We start from the raw sequence: 20,240 nt of genomic DNA, 5'->3' as shown, positions 1-20,240 counted from the left end.
TTTATGCAATAAAAGGGATGGAGAATGCTAATATGGGTAAGGATATGATTGTGGGGCGATGTGGCTCATGTCTGTAATACCAGCCACACAGGAAGTTGAGGCAAGAGGATAGCCTGAGGCCAGGTATTTGAGATCAGCCTGAACAACATAGTGAGACCCTATCTCTACAAAATATTTGAAAAACTCAGCTGGGGGCTGGGCATGGTGGCTCATACCTGTAATCCCAGCACTTTGGGAGGCCGAGGTGGGCAGATCACCTGAGGTCAGGAGTTTGAGACCAGCCTTACCAACATGGAGAAACCCTGTCTCTACTAAAAATACAAAATTAGCCGGGCGTGGTTGTGCATGCCTGTAATCCCAGCTACTCGGGAGGCTGAGGCAGAATAGCTTGAACGCGGGACGTAGAGGTTGTGGTGAGCCAAGTTCGCGCCATTGCACTCCAGCTGAGGCAACAAGAGCAAAACTCTGTCTCAAAACAGAGACAAAACAAACAAACCTCAGCTGGGCATGGTGGCACATGCTTATAGTCCCAGCTATTTGGGAAGCTGAGGTGGGAGGCTCCCTTGAGTCCAGGAGTTCAAGGCTGCAGTGGGCCATGATTGTGCCACTGCACGCCAGCCTGAATGACAGAGGGAGACCCTGACTCTTAAAAAAAAAAAAAAAAAAGGATGTGGTTGTTAATCTTGGTTCTTGGTTCTTGGTCCTTGGCCTTGAGCAAGGTGCTTAAAATTCTCTGAAGCATAGCATTGTCATCTATATAGTAAGGATTACAACATAAATCTATAAGGTTATTCTCAGAAAATGAGATAAAAATCTTCATGGGATGGTTGAAAGAATTAAATGAGACAATTCACGTAAACTGTTTCAACAATCCTGGCATGCAGTAAGCACATAATAAGTGTTAGATATTATTATTATTGTTAGAGAATGAATCTAACACTGTGCCCAGTGCCCAGCACACAGTGGAACTCAAAAGTATTAGTTAAATTGGAATCTAATAGGACAGACTTTAAAAAAGTGGGTTTCTTCAGCACAGAAATGGGAGTATCAAAGGGAAATACATTAGAAATATATGACATCTTGATGGGAAATTTTAGAACAACTTTTTTTTTAAAAAAAGAATCCATTTATTCTGAGGCCCCAAGAAGACCAATATGAGAAGACTGTGGCTACATATTTTTTATGGCTTCCTATTACTTTCTGTAGTCTTCTCAAATAAATCCTTTTCCGGTTTAGAAAAAAAAGTGCAGCTCACTGCCATAGCTCATTTAATTTTACATAAACATGCTCTTTGAGGCTGAAGCAAATTCTGACTGATTTTCAATGTGAAAATAGAATATAAAAACTATTTTAGGAGTTATTTATAAACAGAACTAGCATCAGAATCGTCTGAATCATCAGAATCATCTATTTTGGAAAAGTTGGATTCATCAAATGACTCTTTGGCCAACAACTGTTGGAGAACAATGTTAACATCATACGTGGAAATGCTATGTTTTCTAGGATTTGACATTTTCAGTGATGGAGAATTACTACATTTTGTAAACACCTGGAATAGCAGTGGAAATATCACTAGTGAAAACAGAATGCTATAAATAGAATGATGCCTTTTATTTCCAAAGTCAGTATACTAAAGCGATGCAAAATAATAACAAAAGCGAGATATTTTGTGGTGAAATTATCTCAAAGAAAACACTGCAGCAGCAACAGCCAGCGAGTATTCTTGGGGCTGCCAGTGAGTATTCTTGGGACATACAGGAAAAGGCTTGAACAGTAGCAACAACAAAATATAGAGGCCACTGTAAGGCAGCGGCTTTAAGATTTCTTCCTTTTTCACAGTTGTTTCTAAGGGTATTGGTGTTATTTGTTGGATTTGTGATATATATGCTTGTACTAAATTCACCTGGTATCACGATGTGGAGAAACCTGGCATTTGAAGTCTTTGAACACAGACTTAGAGGCATGTAATCTCTGTGGAATTCACTAGCAGTTTTAACTAGTGCACCTTAATTTTTCTTCATTTTATATTTACACCAGTGTCCTTGTAAAAAAGTTTTTTTTACTATAATTGTAATTTTTTTTAATTTGACTTTTAAGTTCAGGGGTACATGTGTAGATTTGTTACATAGGTAAAGTGTGTAATGGGGACCCTAGTACCCATTACTATTTTTCCTGATCCTCCCCCTCCTGCTAGCCTCCACCCTCTGATTGGCCCCAGTGTGTGTTGTTGCCCTCTATGTATCCATATGTTCTCATCATTTAGCTCCCACTTATAAGTGACAACATGCAGTATTTGGTTTTCTCTTTCTGTGTTAGTTTGCTAACATCCATGTTCCTGCAAAAGACATGATCTTGTTCTTTTTTATGGCTGCATTGTATTCCATGGTGTATATGTACCACATTTTCTTTATCCAGTTTACCACTGATGGACATTTATGTTGATTCTGTGTCTTTGCTATTATGAATAGTGTAGCATAACTTATTCATCAAATTGCCAAATAGTACAGATTAAAATAGAAAATCCAAAGAGGCAATAGAGGATAAAAGTATAAATAGGTTGATGAAGGGCTCAATAAATAATAAACTCATCATGGCTAACAGAAGGAGCTGGGATGTTTGCAGCATAGTCTTCGCCTGCTGGGAGCTGCTGTCGTGGAAAGTAGACATGCCATTCCAGTCTGACTCTGGTACACTATATGGAGGAATCCAAAATCATTTGCTTTTGCTCATGTAGCATGACCATTCCTGGTTAGAGCTGGGATAGATCACCTTAGGCCATTGTTCCCAAAGAATGGAAGATTAAAATTTCCAGGATAGGTTACACAAAATTCCCTGCAGATTGACTATTTAGCAGTTGCTTTTCAAATACAAAAGGGCAACTAACATTCAGGTACCCTGCACTCTGCACAGCTTGATATAAGTTGACCTTCTGAATCTAAATGTATTAAGTCGACAGGGATAGGAATAATAGCAATATAAAAAGCCTTCCTCAAAAAGAGGAATTTGAGCTGAAAGACACTGAAATGTGACAACCAGCAAACATAAGAGATGACTCCAACAATCTCCCAGGTCCTGGTTCATAATTTGAGTGGATATTTTAATCATAGATTCACATAATGCATCAGACCAAACATTTGTCTTATTTTAGAAGGAATATAAATACACTAAAAGAAGAAGGGAGAGGATGTTGAATTCACGATCTTTCTGCAGAAATGCTAATCACTTTGATAACAACATTTGAGGGAGGGCAAGCAGAGATCAAAGCAGTCAGCAATGCAAATCAGAGAATTTGCTCCTCTAACCCCATGCCTAGAATTAGAGACAATTTACATTTAAGAATTGTTTCCAAAGTGCTATTGTCATCCTTCCAGCAAGCCAGGAAGAGGAAGAGCAAAAACTAGCTGGTGCCTATGAGGTTCCAGTCTATAAAATATAGTTTCTTTGCCACACCTTAGGATTAACCTTCAACAATGTGGAAAGCAATGCCTGTATGTATTTTTAAGCCTACTGCCCACACAATCATAATACAAAGAACCACGCCAAGCGTCAGGACAAACAGTAGATAACCAAAAGCACTCCCATCAATCATTTGCATTCTGATTGGCTCCTAGGTCTTGTCTAGGTCATATTATGACTCCTTTATTAGTGTTTAAGGTCACTAGGAGACACGCAAGTGCATCCTATCAGGAAGTGTAGTGAGTCTCAGGAGTGAGATATTTGGCTTTAGCAGGCACCATGGCTGTGACTCGGAAATCCAGGGAAATGAGTTAAGCTCAGTCAGACTCCAGGCGCCGCACTGCCTCATAGCAGATAGAATGAAGTAGAATAATAGAAGCTTTCCTGCTATTCTCAACATTAGGTTGAATTCCGGTCAGCCCTTCCAGTTGAATTTCTGGAGGGTTTTTTTTTGTTTTGTTTTGTTTTTTTCTATTCAGGCCCCATGCTGTAGGCCGTAATTCACGAGAAGGGGCTCCAGTGAAAGGCTGGCCCCAAGTTCAGGCAGGATGGTGCCAAGGGAGCCCTCCTGCAGGAAGACAGATTAAGGGGCATGTGGACCATTCGGTGGTTGAGTGCGAAATTTAGTGCCTACATTGGGCTCCCAGAGAAATTACTGCCTGGCTGATTTAGACCTGACAACCACACATAAACATGAATACTTAGATTTGCACATACTCCTTTGCACAGTGACTGACTGCATCTGCTTAAATTCAGTGGGGAAGGAAAGAAAGGCAGCAATGGCCATCTCCCCCACCCACCGGGGAGCCTATGTCCTGGCAAGATAAGCTCTCAGCCTGTCTGGTTTGAGCTAGGCTCATTCTTTCCCCAATATGATTTCTATTTGAGGTCCCCCAAAATTCAGATGACCTCACTGGGATATGAATCAGCAGCCTGAAAACTTTCCCTTTTTGGTATAATGATAAAATGCAGTTGTTAAGCGAGATGGAATATCTAGCGTAAGTCACTTCAAAAAAGAAAACTCTATATTTCTTTAAACTGATAAAAGTACCACTAGTTATCACAAAGGCAGAATTGTAAGTAATGAATTACTACCTCCTTTTTTTTTCTTTTTTTGAGATGGAGTCTTGCTCTGTCACCCAGGCTGGAGCATGGTGGTGCAATCTTGGCTCACTGCAACCTCCGCCTCCCTGGTTCAAACGAGTCTCCTGCCTCAGCCTCCCGAGTAGCTGGGATTACAGGCGTGAGCCACTGCACCCAGCATGAATTACTACCTTCTTACTTCTATGAGTTCCTTCCATCTTCCCTTTAAGACAGAAAAGCACCAGTATGTGCTGAGGGTTGAGATGAAATGGAGCACCTCAATGTGCTGAGGGTTGAGATGAAATGTTGCGCTGTCATATGTGGAGTACTGGAGTTTATATAAATGTTCATACATTTGGTCTTTGATATTGGAAACTGTTGGAGCTCAGAACACAATATTACAAAGTATGATGCCTTGATATGGCGAATATTTTGAACTGAAGGAAATTGGAGGGGTTTCAGAAGGAAGTTCTCTGTGATCTCCTGCCCTTCTGTCTCTCACCCCTTTTTCTCCCCCAAAGTGAGTAGTAGAAACCAGATTTTTTTTTTCCTCCAAGGTGGGTCACAGAAACTATAACCCCTCTCCCCCAAACCAGCCATAAAACCTAGACATATTACCCTAACTTCTCCCCACCTTTCTGTGTTAGAGCTGGCCATAAAGAAACTCTCTGACCTATCAGGTCATAAGAGCCTGGTTCCAGCAGGGTCCTGCTCCATACCCAGGAGGAAGGAATGCTGCACAGAGAGGCCAGGAATTACCTGAAGAGACAGGCCTTGTTGGTTTCCTCCCTTCATTCTATTATCCTTAGATCATACCTTTTTGGTCTAATCACATTTCTACAAGACTGTCCCTTCTTTATTGAACTGAAGCATAAAAACAATCTCCTCTAGGTCTTTGCATCTTCTCTTCTGAAGGCTCTCATGTCATGTAAAACTTTTATTAAATAAATGCATTATGCTTTTTTCTTGTTTACCTGTCTTTTGTTATGGAGTGTTGGTCGTGATCCTATGATGGATGAGAAAATATATTCCACCTTTCTGTTCTGCCAAAACAAAGAATAATTTGAAGCTCAGGAGACTGTTTTTCTTGTGACTGGTGAGCAGGCAGCCTTTTAGCTCTATCTGCTCAGGACCCACGTGTGTATACCTGAGACTGGTTCAGAAGGGCACAGCATCATCAGGACAGGGGACTCTGGGCTGCCAGCTTTCAATGGGCAGGCAATCCATGAGTGGCTCTTATCAGGACAGGATTGCGTTCTGAAAACCTCAGGGCCTAGCAGAGTGTCTGACTCAATGTAGGGGCTCACTAAATGTTTATTGAGTGACTAATGAGTGGAGAAGCTGGCTAAGGTCATGACTACACATCACTAAACATTTAAAAGAAAGAACAAAATACAGAAATGTGATGAACAATTTCCTATTCAGATACCTGGAGAGTTAACATTTTAAAGACTACATGATCTGAAAGACTACTTCTGGTGCCCAAATCCTGCAACTGTTTTTGAAATGGTAGACTGCGTTTTCTTCTTCTTCTGAGAGATATTTAAGCATTTTGTGGTCATTCTTCGAGAGACCTGGGGAAGTACCAAGGCCTGAGAAGACGGCAGAAAGTTTCTTATTGGTAGAATTTGAACAGCAGGAGCAGCTGAATGTGTTTTTCTCCTGATACAACAGGGCTTTCTTGAGTTAAAAACTTGTTTTGAAGTGATCATAGACAACACATGTGATGAGAATGCTTTGTGTGTGTGTGTGCTACAGGGGTGGAAGAGGTTGTGGCATCATATGTGTGGAGTGCTACATGAAAGAAGTTTCAGAGCACAGGTCCCGGTGCCTAGGGACATCCATTGTGGGCACGGACCTCAAGCCAGGGTACAGCACAGAGTACATGGCCTCTGCCCATGAGCAACATGTGCAGCCTCCAGCAACGTGCCACCCAGGTCATTGCACTTTATCACACTCCAAAATCGTGGTCATTGCACTTTATCACACTCCAAAATCGTGACCCCATAGGGCTGAGAGCTTTGACATTTGGTCAAGCGTACCTTTCTGGTCATTTGAAACTATGTCAGGTAAACAAAATATAACTTCTTCATTATCACTGGTGTTGTGGAGAGGACAAATGGGCAGGCAGGGAAGATCTCTATAAAGACTTAAAAACCCGTAAGCCATTTTGGACATCAAACATCAGTTGCAAAGTACCACTTTGATGAGTTAAGAGTAAGTGAATGAGAACCAGATGGATTAAATTCCCCTTGAAATACACATTGGATTAAAAATTAAGAGAAGTCGTGCTAGATATATCACATCGTTTCAACCACTAGCCAAGGTATTTAAAACAAAAGAGGTATTTGACAATTTAGTGACAGTTCACCCACCTCTAGATTCTGAATTTGAATTTGGCTGCATGAGTAGTTGGAGAGAAAGTTTTATGTACATGAAATAGAAAAATATTTCTTGGAATACCTACAGTAGACCAGAGGAAAAAAATACCTTCAATATGTATTTTATTTACTTGCTTAGGTAAATAAGTGAACATAAAATTCCACAGAAAATGTTTATCAAGTTACAAGTGGGTAGAAACGAACAGTTGCATGTGTGTACATATGAACTGGCCCAGGCACTTAATTAAAGATGCTTGATCATGTTTGACAGATCTTAATAGGTACTTAAAATGCGAACACACACACAAAGACATTTACACATCTGTGTGGCGCGTCCTGACCCTGACATGTTGATCAGCCCTTCAGAGAGTTGCTTTTCTTAGTGATTACTCACTGACATGTGACCCTCCACACAGGCTGCCTGTCCCGCTGTGACTGCAGGCAGGCCTGAGCTGCAGGCACTTGGAGAACAAGATCCCGGCATCTCAGTGCCCTCTGGCTTCCATGCATAAGCTGCTGAGTAAACAAAGGGACACGAATTTTATGCCAAATAGCTCAGTGGTGTTCCTGCAACAGGGTTTGCTCTGTTTATTTACTCGCAGTTCTGCAGAACTCCCTTGGGTATGTTTGAGGCGGAGGCTCTGGATGCCCAGACAGTCTGTCTAGAGGTAGGAATGGCTTCATGAAACACTATCACCCTCACTTGGGTCTTCTCTATGTCCTTGAAAGTGCTGTTCAGTCCTTTTCCTCAGAGGGCGTGTGCCAAGACAAATGTTCTAAGTGCAAGTTGTGAACCATCCAGATTTGTATTGAATTCACAGCTCACCATTTGCTATCTGAACTAGAAAAAGCGACTCATTTTTTGAACCTCAGTTTCCTCATCTAGGAAATGAGCTTAGCAATATGTCCTCACAGGTTAGTGGTGAGAGAACATGTGAAAAGTGCCTGGGATGTGGTCCTGCTCCAGACATGGATGCCATCCATTTTATTAAGTGGAATAATCTTTTTTTCCTTTGGTCAACAAACATGGTTGGCCAAAGTGAGTGAAGCAACCTCATTGTCATATCCTCTCTTTGGTCACTGAGACCAACATGGTAAATCCTAAAGTTATACTGAGCACAGCCCCTAGAGTCACATAGTTTTGACATCCCATCAACATTTCACTGGTTGCATGAGAACATTTGCAGTCTCCCAGCACTCTTGAGGTTCACAGTCCAGGTCAGATGAAATTCACTGAGTCATTAAAAGGGGAAGTAAGAATAGGTTACCAATTTTTAGATTTAATTTTTTGATGATTCTTGTTTTATTAGCCCCATATATAAAATATAAATTTTTACATGGATATGACACTAAAAGCACACTGAAGGAAAAAAATAAATTGAACTACCTCAAAATTTAAAACTTCTGTGCATCAAAAGACACAAATCACATAAATGTGTATAAACACTATCCGTCAACTAAAAATAAAAAAAGGAGCTGGGCGCAGTGGCTCACGCCTATAATCCCAACACTTTGGGAGGCCAAGGTGGGCAGATCACCTGAGGTCAAGGAGTTCGAAACCAGCGTGGCCAACATGGCGAAACCCTGTCTCTACTAAAAATACAAAAATTATCTGGGCGCAGTTGTGGGCACCTGTAATTCCAGCTACTCGGAAGGCTGAGGCAGGAGAATGGCTTGAACACGGGAGGCGGAGGTTGCAGTAAGCAGAGATTGCACCATTGCACTCCAGCCTGGGTGACAGAGCGAGACTCCGTCTCAAAAAAAAAAAAAAAGGAAGAAAAAAAAAAAGACACAATCAACTGTGTGAAAAGGCAACCCACAGAATGGGAGAAAATGTTTGCAAATCATATATATATCTCTGATAAGGAGTTAATATCCAAAATATATAAAGAATTCCTACAACTCAGCAACAAAGCTAGCAACTGAATTAAAAAGTGGTAAATGACTTGAAAAGACATGTTCCCAGAGAAGATATACAAATAAACATATAAAAATATGCTTAACATCATTAATCATTAGAGAAATGCAAATCAGAACACAATGAGATATCACTTCACACCCATTAGGATGGTTATCAAAAAACAGAAAATAACAAGTGTTAGGATGTGGAGAAACTGCAACCCTTGTACACTGTTGATGGGCATGTAAAAATATGTAATGGCTATGGAAAACAGTATGGTAGTTTCTCAAAAAATTAAAAAGGAAATTACCAGTAATTCCACTTCTGGGTATGTACCAAAAATAATTAAAAGTGGGGTCTGGAAGCTATTTTTACAACCATGTTCATAACAGCATTATTCATAATAGCTAACAAGTATCCATGGACAGATGAATGGATAAACAAAATATGGTATATGCATACAATGGAATATTATCCAGCTTTGAAAAGGAAGGAAATTCCTACACATGCTACAACACGGATGAACTTTGAGGACATTATGATAAATGCAATCAGCTAGTCACAAAAGGACAAATACTGTATGATTCCACCAATATGAGGCCCCTAGAGTGGTCAAATTCGCAGAGACAGAAAGGAGAATGGTAGTTGCCAGGAACTGGGGGAGAAGGGGGAATAGGAAGTCATTGTTTAATGGGTATACAGTTTTAGTTTTGCAAGATAAAAGAGTCCTGGAGATTGGGTGCAAAATAATGTAAATGTATTTAACACTACTGAACTGTACACTTAAAAAGATCAAGATGGTAAATTTCATGTTATATGTATTTTACCCAATTTAAAAAATCAGTTTATACAAGAGAGATTCTAGTGCCCTCATGGAAGTGTCTTTGCTAAAAAGCGATGAACCTCAAAAAATATGAATACTCAGAAAAAAATATGAATACTCAACCTTAAGAAAAAGCATTGAAAGTAATGTTAAATACCTGTTTTCAATGTGTTTCCAACATGTTGATATGGCAAGAAGTGAATCCAGTTCAGAAATAGGAATTAATAGAGTTGAAATGTTGCACATTAGAGGGAAAGGGAACCGGCGGTATGGTTTACATTTGTTACCTTAAACCATCATATTTCCATCAGTAAGCATTACTTTTAGGCTATAGATGTGACTACTAAGCCTCTAGGAGGTAAGAGCACTTGTTCAAAGTCATACAGGTGATAAGTTGTAGAAACAGGATTTGGACCCATTGCTGGAATGCATTGTTAGTAAGGAGAGAAGTGAGCCTGGTTAGAGCTCAGTACAGTCATGGATAACAAAGGCTGGAATTTATGAACATATTAGGAATGTAACTGAAAGATAAGCAACTGTGACTTGCTGTTAGGGAGACCAAATATATAAACCCTAGTGCCAGTTTATCAGGAGTCATCCATGAGATGCTCTGAGACATGATCAGTGTGTACCATAAGTCACCTACTGCAAACCTACTGCAAATATCAACCAGCTGGAGCTGGTTGGATGAGAAGCCAGTGTTTCTGGATAAAAAATTAGGCTTCATGTTTTCCATTTAAGTCTCCACACCTGTCCTCAAAATCACATTAATCCAGGTGTAATTGAATATGAATTTATAGAAGTACATGGGAAATGAGATTTTATGTCTAATTAGATATTTTTCACAGTTTGGAATCGTTAGTGAAGTTGGATGAGAAGCCAGTGTTTCAGTGTTTCCTGCCAGGAACCTCAATTTTCTAAGCCAAAATATGTTTGGCATTTTAACCCAGGTTGATATTACCTGGAGCTCTGGTCTTCCAGCATCTCGGTCCAGCTGAGCCTCTCAAGCTGGGTCCACCAATTCTCCTGGGACTTGGTCAAACTCAGATAACTAGGGATAATGGTCAAGGTGTAGGCTGTGGAGCCAGATTGTCTGGGTTCTGATTCTGTGTCTGACACTAGCTGTGTGACTCAGGGCAAGTTTCTTAACCTTCCCATGTATACTTCTTCATCTATAAAACGGTGATAATAAGAGCATCTTTCTCACAAATGATTTGAGGATTAAATAAATCATGGTATATAGAGTGCTAAAACAGCTTCTACCTAGCACATAACAAACCCTGGATGAGTGCAAATTATTTTATACCAATTGTTAGAGATATATCACATGTCAGGCATGCCTCCTAGGAAAAGCATTGTTCTTTGAGATTGCCAAAGAACAAATGCATGTATATCACCAGAACAAATACATTTAACATGTAACATATAAATTATGCAACTTGTAACACATATCAAATTCTATACCTTAAGCAAACAAAGCAAAGCAAAAACCATAGTATATGGATAATTTTTAAACATGCTTACACACAAAAGCATATACTTAAATCTTCAATGAAACTGCAATGTTCCATTAGTTTTCTTCAGCATTTCTGAATCTGTGCTTGACTTATAGATCAACTTCTCTCTCAAAAGCTAGAGCAGGTTGTGGATTGCTCCAAAAGTTGTAGTTTATTCCCAGTATACCTTCGGAGTTAGCTCTAGTTTCTATTCACTCTAGGCAAGGTGATTTAGCACATCTTTTCCTGTGAGAAACCATTACTCAGAAGGATTTTCTTACATGGGGGCAATGCTCCTTCCCCTCCATCCTCACTGCCCACTCCAGTTCTCCTAAGAGAAAAGGGCAATGAAATCACCCAAGTGAACTTTTGGTTCTACCAACCAACTAATCAAGCCCCTTTGGTGGTGGTGGTGATAAATGGTGTGTGTGTAGTTGGTTTATATTTACAGATAATTGTCTACCAAGAGAAGAGCAAGAATTCTCGGACTAGTGGTGTTTTAAGATTTTTCTATGTTGCTCATTTGCTCTCTCAATTCTATATTATTTATGAAAATAACCATTATTCATTGGACCCTTGCTATGTTCCATGTGCTGTGCTAGGGAATTTATAAATACTATGTTATATAATACATTAACACTATAAGATAGACTTAATTACTCCCATTTGCAGTTCAGGACTGAAGCCTGCAGAGTTTATATGACACAGCTTGTGAGTTCTGGAGTCATCGAGTCATGGGGCCAGTTATCTGATTCTGAAAATGAACTCTTAACCTATATGCTCTACTGCTTCCTAGTATATTCTACAATCATTGACAGGATTTAAAATGAGTTCCGAAAGTAGATCAACAGAACAAAAAATGTATCTAAATCTCCAAAACAAAATAATATTTGATTATCCTAAATAAAGAGTTTTCAAAGAAAGTAAAATGACATCTTATATGAGTTAGGGCAGAGGAACCACAAAATTGGAAGGAAGCTTAGATGTCATTGGATTTATTCTCCATTGCAAGAAACTCATATGAATGCTTGCCAAGCCTCTGCATGAATACCCTCAGCACTGGGGAACTCACTACCATGTGTAGAGCTGATCTATTACACAGCTAGGGCTGCTGGAAAGCTCTTACTCCTTTTCAACATAAATCTATTTTCCCAGGCTTTCCTTCCACTTTTTCTGGCTCTTCTAGGACAACACAGAGTAATTTAATCTATCTTCCACAAGATAATCCCAATTTATCATTTACACTTTGGTCTTCTTACATGACTGAAACATGAATTACTCCTGGCATAACTGGAGTTGGTGTAGCATAGAGGAAAGCACATAGGTTTTGCAGTCAGGAAGTGTGTTCCAATTCTGGCTCAATCACTCATTATTTATAAAATCCTAGGGAAGTTACTTAACTTACCTAGGCTTCAGTTTCCACATCTTCCTAAAGATTTTACAGGACAGTTCTGAAGGTTAGGATGTAATGATAGATATCTAGCATGTAGTAGACACTCAAATATTAGCTATTATTATAAGCTAACATTTTCTCTGGTAAAGGAGCCAAGTTTTTTACTAACGTAGGTTATTCTCAGACTGTTGGTCAAAGTAGAGGTTCTCTAGTTCGGAATACATGGTCAAGTGTCCTGTGGTGTGTTTAATATAAATAAAGCAGGTTTTTCAGAAAGATGTTAGTAGTTATATTTGTTATTGTTGATATGATGTGTGTGTGTTTGTGTGTGTGTATGTGTGCGTTTTAGTTTCTTCAGATATATTTAACTAACTTATTTTAGTTAGACAAGTGTCCAAACAAAATTGTGATCCTATGTGGAGAATTTCAGCTAAGGTCAAGTTCCTAAACTCCCTGATAATCTGAAATCTCTCCTTAGAGAATTTCAGATAATGGTTGCCTTTTGTATTACTCTGCCTAGGTTAGTGTTGGGTTGGTAGTGGTGTCCCCAGGCCAATTTTATAGAACGGAAGTTTCTTCAGTTAAATGTTTTTCCTTCCTTGGAGCGCCATGCTTATTTCTTTAGCACAGTAAAGAATGCTATTGGGATAGAAACAGATCATTTTCCTTCTAAAATATGTTCTCATCTTCTTGCATAGTAATAGACCTACAATGGACATGGGACTATCCAGTGAGGACTGCACACACAGATCTTCTTCAACAAGGGGGGGTCATGTGACTTGGCTCTTGCCATTGGAATTTGAGCAGAAGTGAAGTGTACCACTGCTGCCTCCCTTGCTTAAGAGCAATGCCTTGGCCTTGAACTCCTACTTTTTCCCTCTTTCTCCAGGAACTGTGAAGATTAGAGTGACCTTAGAGATCTCATCTGGAAGATGGTAGAACTGCTATCAGCCTGGGTTCCCAAATGACCTCCTGGATCACAGCTACCCATGGCCTGAAATGTTGACCTTGGAGTTGTTGCATAGGAAAGAAATAAACTTCTTTGTTCTTTGAGCCACATAGTTATCACGTATCTTCTTAAAGCCACTTACCCACTTGTTCTATCTCATTCAGCTCTGAAATTCTGTTTAATTTCTAGAGTCAAAACATTCATTTGTTTCTTCTTTATTTAACAAGAATCAATTACTTATTTTATGGAAGCCACTATTCCAAAGAGAAGAATCATAAAAACATTAGCCTTATGGATCTTTTGTCCTGGGAACAACACAGAGTGGAGACTACTGGAATTTTTAATAAAGTTCCTTTTCTGGGCAGTGCCAGTCCAGACCTAATTTCCAGACTTAGTTAAGATTAGACCAGTGTGCTGAAGAATCAAAACATCTAGATATTTTCCTTGCTCCATTCTGCTTACAGCCCCACAAAAACTACTCATCCCACAGGGTTTCTTGCTTGAGATTCCATACAATTCCTGTATGTTTTATTAGAATACACTCTGTATTTCATCCAACTAGGAAGCCTTTGGCTCTGACTTCAGGCATTAAGAACGGACCATTTTGGTATGGAAAATTATCAGTTTTGGGGGAAAAACCCCTGTTTCTCTGATCTGTGCTCTGAATTTGGCAGCTTTGTAGGCTTTCTCAAAGAGCCGCAACTGTGAACCATGTCATGTTGTCATTATCTCTGATATGTTCTGTGCATTGGAAATCCTGTGTGAGACTGGCAGGGGACAGAGGGAATGAAGAAATCACATTCATCAGAACAAGCTGCTCAACTTCCTTAAGTAAGGAGTTTGTCTAACATCCAGTGGTTTCCTCTGACAGAGTGTGTACTTTCTTAACATACGGATAAGATTAGTACATAGACAGAATCACTGTCTGCAGGTCCTAGGCTGCTTTTCAGAGGCAGCTTTAATCTTCCTAATTGAATATTTAGCTTTTCTAGGCCTGCACAAAATGTAAATCACAATGTTTACAATCTGTGAAATAATAGGAGAGTACATAATGTCATTGCAATATTTTGTAATCACTATTAAATGACTAAAATCTATTAAACTCAATCATTTTAAATTAAACTTCTAAACTTCCCCATTGCAGGTGATGGCAACTCCGTTTTTACAATCGCTTAGGCCAAAAAAACTTGACGTCATCCTTGACTCTTCTTTCTCTCTCATCTCACAAGCAATTCATCAGAAAATCCTGTCAGCTCTGCTTTCAAAATTTAACCAGAATCTGATTCCTTTGCATCACCTCCACTGCTACCACTCTGGTGGAGCTGCCAACATCTGTCACATAGATTAAGTCACACACACACATGCACACACACACAGAGTGTATTCTCAGTCAAAGTGATCTTTTTAAAAGGGAAGTAAGGCCATTCTACTCCTCTGTTCAAAAACTTTCAAATGGCTCTCCACTTTTCTCTGAATATAAGCTCAAATCCATACAAGGACTTGTAGAGCCCCCATTACCTTCTGACCTCATTGCCTCCTACTCTGATCTCTTATGCAGATCCTGCCCCAGTGGCTTCCTTGTTGCTCCTGGGTCACATAAGGCATGCTCTTGTTATTTGTTCCAACTCTTTCTCAGTGCCCTCTCCTTGATGTCTGCTTGGATATCTCCCTCACCTTCTTTAATTGGACCTCTACCTTTCACCATATACAAAAATTAACTCGACATGAATTAAAGATTTAAATGTAAGACCTCAAACTCTATAAATTACAGAAGAAAATCTAGGAAATTCCCTTCTCAATGTCAGCCTTGGCAAAGAATTGATGGGTAAGTCCTCAAAAGCAATTGCAACAAAAAAATTGACACGTGGGACCTAATTAAACTAAAGAGGTTTTGCGCAGCAAAAGAAACTAGCAACAAGTAAACAACCTATAGAATGGGAGAAAATATTTGCAAGCTATGCATCCAACAAAGGTCTAATATCCAGAATCTATAAGGAACTTAAACAAATCAACAAGCAAAAAACAACCCCATTAAAAAGTGGACAAAGGACATGAACAGACAATTCTCAAAAGAAGACATATAAGCAGCCAACAAACATGAAAAAATGCTCACCATTGCTAATCATCAGAGAAAAGCAAATTAAAACCATAATGAGATATCATCTCACATCAGCCAGAATGGCTATTATTAAAAAGCCAAAAAATAACAGATGCTGGCAAGACTGCAGAAAACAGGGGGCACTTATACACTTTGGGTGGGAATGTAAATTAGTTCAGCCACGGTGGAAAGCAGTTTGGAGATTTCTCAAATAACTTAGAACTACCATTTGACCCAGCAATCCCATTACTAGGTATGTACCCAAAGGAAAATGTATCATTCTACAAAAAAGACACATGCACTTGCATGTTTTTTGCAGCACTATTCACAAAAGGAAAGACATGGAATCAACCTAGTATCAGTGGTGGACTGGATAAAGAAAATGTGGTACATATATACTATGGAATACTATGCAGGCATAAAAAATGAAATCATGTCTTTTGCAGCAACATGGATGCAGCCGGAGGCCATTATCCTAAGGAATAGAAAACCAGGGCCGGATGTGGTGGCTCACACCTGTAATCCCAGCACTTTGGGAGGCTGAGGCAGGCAAATCACAAGGTCAGGAATTTGAGACCAGCCTGGCCAACATAGTGAAACCTCGTCTCTACTAAATAGAAAAAAATTAGCCGGGCGTGGTGGTGCATGGTGGTAATCCCACCTACTTGTGAGGTTGAGGTGGGAGAATCGCTTGAACCTGGGAGGTGGAGGTTGCGGTGAGCCGAGATCGCGCCACTGCACCCAGCCAGGGTGATAGTGCAAGAGTCCGACTCAAAAAAAAAAAAAAAAGAAAAGAAAATGAAACCAAATACCACATGTTCTCACTTATAAACGTGAACTAAACATCAAGTACATGTGGAGATAAAGATGGGAGCAATGGACACTGGGGACTGCTGGGGTCGGGGAGTGTTAGAGGGGGTGCTGAGGAACTGCCTATGGGTGCTGTGCTCACTGCCTGGGTGACCAGATCATGCATACTTCAAACCTCAGCATCCCACAGTGTTCCCATGTGACAGACCTGCACACGTATCTCCTGAATCTAAAATAAAAGTTGAAAATTAAAAAAAGACTTGGCTGAAATATCTCCTCTTTAATAAGGTCCACTGGGACTACCCTATTCCTACTGTCCCTTGCTGTCCCACTCACTTACCCTATTCAATTTTTAAATTCTTATTGCCTTCTAATTTACAAGGTAATTTACTTACTTAATGTGTTTATTGACTCTCCCACCTACTTCTACAATACAATGAGGGCAGAGATCATTGAGCACTAGATCAATGTGTAGCACATAGTAGGCAGCTTATATAAATTTTCTGGAAGAATGAATGAATGAAACCTACACATTATGAGGTTGATTCTTTTGTGAGTGTGACATGAACTGTGACAGTACACTCCTCCAAGGTCTGAATCTGTGAAGTCACCTTCTTTCTTTGCAGAGGAAAACATTGGGGGGCCCTGAGGAGAAGCCTTTGCTGCAAGTGGACCACAAATTATGGAGGGAGTCTTGGGACAACATCCCTGGTAAACTCTTTGTGTGTTACATTTCAGGATGATTGACGTGGGTGTTGAGAACACTCTGTTTTTGGAGTTAGGACTTGTCCTTGTTTTCAATTGGAATTTGAATGACTGAGAAAAGCTGTGCAGATCGAGTTCCCTGCCTCCTGCACAAATATTTCCTGGTCCGGTTTCAGGTATCCCTTTCCTTAGGTGGGTTTGTCACTGAGGGATTAAAGCGCCTTGTGATTCAGAGCCTGGGCTGTCACGGTGGTGCTGACGCACGTGCAGTATCTTGGATCTCTATTCAGTTCCTCATTCATGCTCACCTTCAGGCTGAAATGAGGAATTTGGGCAGTGAAATCAAATGCCTGAACCTGAGGAGCACCCGCTGTTTGCCGTCTGTCCACCTCTCTGATCCCAGGACTGCCCTGCCTCTGGTGGAATGAAAGTGAGGTGAGAAGGGCAGACATCACAAATAAGAATAGGAGAGAACACTGTATACATATCAGGGAAATCTAAAGAAAAAAGATGGTTGGCAAGGGCTGGAAGAAGGTGAATATATGGCAAGAAGAGATAGGTTGAAACTAGAAGGGGAGAAGTCAGGCTGAGACGTGGAGCTGACCCACAGGACTGTTCATTTGCTGTATGCGCCCTTACTCCCTGGCATTTCCAAGCATTATGTTCCCTGGTTGCATGAGGAACATACTATTTATTTTTTTTCTTCATAAAATCTGGGAAAAGCTACTTCATCATTCAAAGTTGGAATCATTGCCAATAGGGGAAGAAAATATTTTTCCAAAAGCTGCAAGCATGAGTTGCGTTAAAAATGTAGAGATTAAGAGGCTCTCAAATGACCCTCAGACCGCTAACTCACTTTCCAAGATATTCCACATTGGACTTCTAGCCATAACGAGATACATTCTTTTATACATCCAAATTGATGCTCTCCACACCACCTTTTGCAAGCTGGTTTCAGTCACTGGGAAATTTATGAACAGCAAATTACCTTTGTTCAATTGCTTCCTGAATATATGCACTGCAAGAGTAGCAGTGATTGTGAAACAGCAATGTATTGACAGAAGTCAAAAAAAAAAAACTTAAAAAAAAAAAAATGGAACCTATACGAAAGAGACTTTTCAGGTCTTGGGAGTGTCCAGTACAGGTCTTAGCAGCCTATGGAAAGGCCCTGTGTTGTCCAAACAGCCTCCTGTAAGGTAATGGCCATAGCAGCACATATAAAAGGAATGGTGGAAAGGTGCAAAAGTCATTAACGGGGAGAAATAGGAAGCAATCAGCAACACTTTAAGCAAATTATTACCATGAAATTACACTCCCAGCTTGAGATAAGTGTCCTGGATCTGTTAAAGCTATATACACCTCGCTGGCTTAAATGCGACTGAGGAAAGTTTTCCTCTTTGGGTTATTTATGAAGTGTTAGGTCATGATTGACGGTGGTGCTTGAGGAAAGGGGGGGCTGCCCAATTCTTCCCAGGCTTTCTGCAATGGCTAATTCCCTGTATTGAAGATTTGAGGAGAGAGGCTTTGCAAATACTTACTTGTACAAGAGGCTATCTTTCTGAAGGAAACTTATTGGACTGACTGCATTTTATTGAGGAGTTATTTTGAGTTGAAAAGTCCAGTGCTCTTTCCTGTATTACCATGGGAATAAGAATGTGGGTGTTTGCTGCTGGAGCTAACTTGGCATCCTAGTGGCTCCCACCCATGGCCCACTCTACTGTAAAGGGCTGTTTTCCATTCTCCAAGAGTCTTGTACCTCCCCATATCCACTCCTCTGTGTTGAATATTCCTGTGACCAGGCCTTATGTTAGGTCCTATCATCATCTCTTGCTCCATCTTTTGGAATTGACTTTCAAAATGTTCTCAATTCATAATGACTCAGAAGCCAACGGATGTTTGCTTTTCTACCCACAACCCCACAAGTCTCCACATCTTGAGCTGCAGGATGATCCGGAACCAATCTCTTGCCCCCTTGATGCCCCATCAACAGCAGCTCAGACCATTGCACTTGGAGTGCAATGAGAGCACCTCTCTGCTTCAGGAAGCGTCATTCTCTGCAGCACACTTGTCTGTTTTTGAGTCTCTTGTCCGGCTGGCTGTGCTTGAACTTATTGGGCTACACTGGTGTGTTGCTCCTCAGGGAACCAAGCTGGTACCCTGTGGCCCTAGGTGCTTTGATGGGCAGTGAGTTTTTCTGGTGCTTAACACTCTTCTATTGTATTTGTTTCCTGGATACACTATTCCAGCTCTCAACAGCCATCCTAGAGGTAGTGATAATTATCTTTTACAGTTTCCCTTTGTTTCTTCTTGTATTAATCACAAGGAAATCTGTGAAAACATAAGGCTTTGATTTTTTTAAGACTTTGAGTTGGATCTTGGATGTTCATTTTTGCAGAGAGGCAGAGGAGTTGGGGTACATACAGGGCATAATAAATTCAGACATATGGGGAATATAGAAGACTTGATATAAGTAAGGAATAAAGTTAATGAATTTTGATGTCATTGTAATACAGATTAGAACTGTACTCTCAAAATCTGTACAGTACTCTCTCAAAAATCTGTACTCTCAAAAATCTTAGAATTGTAAAATATTAGAATTGAGAGAGGATGTAGAAAAGATTGTGTTTAATCTCAAAATGAAAACAATAGTACCATCAACACATATGGTAAATATTGACATCCAGTCTCTCAAACCTTCTAGAAATAAGGAACTTGCAACCATACAGAGAAACCCATTTCAGTTAAAACAGCCAACATTGTTAGATATTTTGTTCTCTTATTTAAGTGCCTCCAAGTACTATCATTCTACTGCCATGTTTTGTCTTCTGGTGATATGTGAAAAATTAATAATGCAATCTTTGAATTGAAAGAGACGTGGAAAAAACACTATTACATATTACAGTTCTTTAGATCTTTTCCCCAAATGAAGCCTCTCTACTTCTTTCATTTCTTCATTATGTGACATGGTTTCAGATTAGTCTTCAGTTTGGTCTCCATCTTTGTACACAATTCCTATGAAAATTTGGTTTCCAGGTGTGATAATGGTGACAGCCACAGAGTTCAGTTGCTAAGGGAGATTCAGGGAACCTAAAAAGACAATGCTTACGGATTTACGATTTATTGTAAGCAAAAAGGTACAATATAGC

General features: G+C 40.0%; 1 long non-coding RNA gene across 1 annotated transcript in view; it reads left to right on the top strand.

Annotated features, from left to right (window-relative positions):
* The window catches only part of LOC130541614 (uncharacterized), a 79,633-nt gene extending 65,014 nt beyond the window's left edge, over nt 1-14,619 (top strand). The window contains exon 3 of the long non-coding RNA XR_008955695.2: nt 13,422-14,619. This is a non-coding gene — a long non-coding RNA (uncharacterized LOC130541614). The remainder of the gene's footprint in view (nt 1-13,421) is intronic.
* The last annotated feature ends 5,621 nt before the right edge of the window (nt 14,620-20,240 follow it).

The sequence above is a fragment of the Pan paniscus genome, chromosome 5, assembly GCF_029289425.2.
Source record: "Pan paniscus chromosome 5, NHGRI_mPanPan1-v2.0_pri, whole genome shotgun sequence".
Lineage (NCBI taxonomy): Eukaryota > Metazoa > Chordata > Mammalia > Primates > Hominidae > Pan > Pan paniscus.
The sequence above is the reverse complement of the archived record's forward strand: the minus strand, read 5'-3'. Positions and strand labels throughout refer to the sequence as shown.